Source organism: Myotis davidii, unplaced genomic scaffold (assembly GCF_000327345.1).
Source record: "Myotis davidii unplaced genomic scaffold, ASM32734v1 scaffold472, whole genome shotgun sequence".
Lineage (NCBI taxonomy): Eukaryota > Metazoa > Chordata > Mammalia > Chiroptera > Vespertilionidae > Myotis > Myotis davidii.
Window position 1 is genome coordinate 931,852 of NW_006283774.1, and position 4,480 is coordinate 936,331.

The following is a 4,480-nucleotide window of genomic DNA, read 5'->3' on the forward strand; positions in this document are numbered from 1 at the left end:
CTGTTGGAGGCGGGATCGGCAGGGGTACCCCCCTGCCCCGCGCAGAGAGCCTCCCACCCCCAGCCCACGCTTTCCAAACCTGGCGGAAGGGGGCGCGGGAGCCCCGAGAACTCCCCGTTTCCTGCGGGGAGAGCAGCTGCACTTTGGACAAGGAGGGTTCGCAGCGTCCAATGGACCCCAGTGGGTGCGGAGCCCGCAGCGACAGATGGTCACAGCGCACGGACTGGCGGCGAAAGAGAAACTGGACTGTCCTAGGTCAAAGGGCACACGGTCCCCGCCGGGAGGGAGCGGGTCCTTCGTAGCTCCTGTCCGCGGTGGGCGGGCCTGGGGCCTGGGGAGCGTCACTGGCTGTCCCCAGGTGACCCCTTCCTAAGCCAGGGCTTGGCCAGCGGCTCATGGGCTCCCGGGAGCGAAGCGCGGCTCCGGCCGGCACCTTCCTGGACCGAGGCGGCACCTCCCTGGCCTGAGGTCAGCGCCCCGCCAGGCCCCTGCCCCTGGGGCGCTTACAGAGAAACCCTGTGTGAAATGCTGCCCCCCCGCCCCGCGTTCTCTGCAGGCACCTGAGGACTCCAGGCGACCTTGGCTTCCCCTGGACACTCCCCACTCCCGGGTTGTAAGTCCATAAACTGCCTCCGGCCCCGCCTGCCAGCGCTTTGGCTCACACCCGCCTGCCCTCTGGGGCTAAAGAGTCCTTCCGTTCTGTTCTCTGGCTCGGAGCGTGGCGCTGAGAAATGGGTATTTCCTAGATTTGAAACCACGCCCTGCCCATCCTCCCAGAGTCGCTGTCAGGGTGCGGCCGCAGCCTTGGGCCCAGCCCTGCTCCTTGGCTGGTCCAGGGACCTCCCCCGCCTTTCCTGGGCCCAGTCGCTGGCTGTCACTCCGCGCTGGCTCCTTCCGGAGAGATTACAGTCTAGGTTCCCGCAGGGGGAGCACATTGCAGTTAAAGCGGATAAGTTAGTTTTCCTTCCAATGGTTTCTGTCCAAGTGGACTTTTTTTGTCTTTCCTGATTGTCAAGTTAATAGTCGCCGTAAAAAAAATAGTAAATAACGAAGTGAAACTTCCAGCTGCTTCTACTACCTAAAGGCAAACTCTCCCCCCTCCCCCACACACACAGTTGAAATATGAACTGTGTTCACTTAAGATACTATAAGCATTTGCATACCGTGGGTGAGGGGTCCCTGCTACACCTGAGAGCTCAGGGGAGGCCTGCGTGGGGCCCCACAAGCTCAGAGACCAAGCACCCACAGAGGATGGCGTGAACGTAATCCCGGAGGAAGCCTGGGCCTCTGTGTGCAGAACAGGCAGCGGAAGGGCCATCTCCGAGCGTCATCCCAGGCCCCGGTGCTGCCTCCGGCAGTTGTCCTTGGTTTGTCTCCATAAACTCTTATGCGGCTTTTTCTTCGAGGGAGCTATTTACACAAAGTAACGTGCCTGTCTGTCTGGCTTGTACTTTAATGGGTGGTGCTAAAGAATGTTAACTCCCTTTTAATTTATTTATTTTTAAATATATTTTTATTGATTTCAGAGAGGAAGGGAGAGGGAGAGGGAGATAGAAACATCAAGGATGAGCGAGAGTCATTGATTGGCTGCCTCCTGCACGCCCCACATTGGGGATCAAGCCCGCATCCCGGGCACGTGCCCTGATGGGTAAATAAACTGTGACCCCCCCCCCCGGATTAACTCCCCTTTTTAAAATAAAGGGTTTATGAGGCCATCACTAGCCAAAAAGGGAGGTTGCAAGTTTTCCAGACATTCGAAAGTTTTGTTACCATACATGCAAACACACAGCCGGCTCGGTGAAGATCACAGTTGGTTTTTGCCAGGGAAGATGCCAGCTGGGATGTGACTGCCCACCATAGACTGCTTTGTAATTAAATGTTAACTGCAGGCCCTCCTTCGTGGTTAATTAGGTCTCTGAGGGTTAGTCAGGTTGGCACGTGGCCCCTCTCTGTCCACAGGGGCCAGAGCAGAACCTGGCACGCGGCGTCCTGGCCGGGAGTCTGGGACCCCCTCCTGCTGCAGGGACAGCCCAGCCCAGCTGCGGAGGGCAGGCCTGTCCCAGGACACGGCGCATCCCTCCCGCGGGAGAGGTCTGAGCACCGTGTTTGGGGTCAGAGGAAATGCTCCCTGAAACTGCTGCAGCAGCATTGCCTCGGTGCGGGGTCAGAGGAAATGCTCCCTGAAACTGCTGCAGCAGCATTGCCTCGGTGCCAGGGTCCAGCCTCACCGCTGAGCAGGCGGCTGGGCCTCGGCCAAGCGGTCCGTTTCCTGGAAGGTGCCTCTCAGGACAAAGGGCGCACACAGTCTCAGCCGCAGCCAGCGCCTTGCTGCTCTCGGAGCAGACTTTAAGGAAGAGATGTTTCTGTTGACTTCAGAGAGGAAGGGAGAGGGAGCGAAGGGAGAGGGAGCGAGAGAAGCATCGATGAGAGGATCATGGATCGGCTGCCTCCTGCTCGCCCCGTACTGGGGATGAGCCCACAACCCGGGCCTGTGCCCTGACTGGGAACCGAACTGTGACCTCCTGGTTCATAAGTCGACACTCAACCACTGAGCCCCGCCGTCCGGGCCAAGCCCTGTCCTTTTGACTTTCAGCAGAGACTCTTGTGCGGCATGACTGGCAAACTCTTTGGCCACTGATTCAACTTCGAGCCCCTCTCCCCTCCCCAGGGTGGGGGTGGCTGAGGAGTCCAGTCCTCCCATCACGTGCTTGGTTCTGGCAACCAGCTGGCCCTCAGGTGCGGCCCTTAGGTCACTTCATCGATATAACAAAAGACACCATTCACAGCAGCACAGCTCACCAAGCTAAGGTCTGGAAGCAGCCGAGTGCCCATCGGCAGGTGAGTGGGTGAGAAAACGGGTCCATCCACACAATGGAATCCTACGCTGCGGTAAAAAGAAAGGATATACCATTCGCAACAGCATGGATGGACCCGGAGAGCATTATGCTAAGTGAAATAAGCCAGTCGGAGAAAGATAAATATCACATGATCTCACACATAGAGGAGGGGGGGGCGATGGGGGTATAGGACACAGATGTAATACCTTATTCCAGCGGTTCCCAAGCTGTGGGTCTTGACCCCCTTGGCGGTCGAACGACCCTTTCACAGGGGTCGTCTAAGATCATCCTGCATATTAGATATTTACATTACGATTCATAACAGTAGCAACATGACAGTTATGAAGTAGCAACGAAAATAATGTTATGGTTGGGTCACAACATGAGGAACTGTATTTAAAGGGCCAGAAGGTTGAGAACCACTGCTAATCAATAAAGACAGGAAAAACAATAAAAAGACACTGTTCCCGTCTCAGCACAGGATGTGGTAAGGGCCTAGGAGCTCTGCCAGGAATGGGAGGAAGACCGAGTATGTTTGTAATCCCGCGTCACAGACCCGTGGGACTGGCCCTCACTGCTGCCCCTCAGGACTCGCGGGCCTCCTCAGCTCCCTTCGCTGGGCCTGAGGCTGGTGTCTGCGGAGCAGTGACATGTCGGTGCCGGGGGACAAGCCGGGGAGGAGAGGAAGCTGTAGGGAAGCCTCAGCTCCAGGCCCAGCCGGCTTGTTTTCTCCGCGTTGGGGACTGGCTGGTGGTAACAGTGACCCGGCCCTTCCTCCACAGGCACCTGAGGGGTGTTAGCGGGGTGGCCCGGCCTCTGACAGGTGGCTGGGGAGATACCTGGTTGGGAACCTGCCCGGCTGCACGGGCCTGGCTGCTCTCGGTGACACCACTCACCCCATTTCCTGCCTCGGCGTTGGGTGGCCTTGGCGTCATTCTGCTCATGTCTAAGCTCGGTGTCCCTCCCGCCAGGCTCCAGGCTGGGGGAACCTGGAGCCGCCCAGGTGCCAGGCCAGGTGCTCGGGGACCAGCCCTGTCAGCCGAGTTCCCTGCGTGCCGTGGCTCTGCTCTCCTCCCCACGGAGCCCTGTCCTAGGCCGTGTTTGGTGCCCAAAGTCTATGGGGTTGTTCCCTCCCGGGCAGAGGACCCACCACCAGCCTCAGTCCTCCTCCCGGGGCAGGTCCCTGGGGCTGGTGCCTGAGCAGCCCCCGCTCTCCGAGCTGCGCTTGGGGCCTGAGGGAGGACAGGGAACGCGCTGGAAGCACAGGCAGCAGGGGGTCTGCTGGGTGGAGGCCTCCTTTCACTGTCTGCAGGTTACCTGGCTTCCCTGACGGCCGTGACCTAGGGCCCTACCAGGGGTCACTGTGGTTCAGTCTGTTCAACAAGGGGCCACTGGACTGAGGGCCTCTGCTCTGATGCCCTCAGCAAACCGAGCCTGGCGGTGCCTGGAGGTCCCCAAATGAGGCCACGAGGGACAGCCAGTCTCCAGCGGCCAGCAAGGCTGGGAGCTGAGCCTTCAGGAGGCCCTGCCCAGCCTCCTCCCTCCCTTCCCGTCCCCTCCCAGGCTCCCGGGGCTGGGCTCGCCCCACTTGCCGTTTGACTTGATCTGCGCTCAGAGCCCGCAGTGTGCTTGTGGCTCAGTTT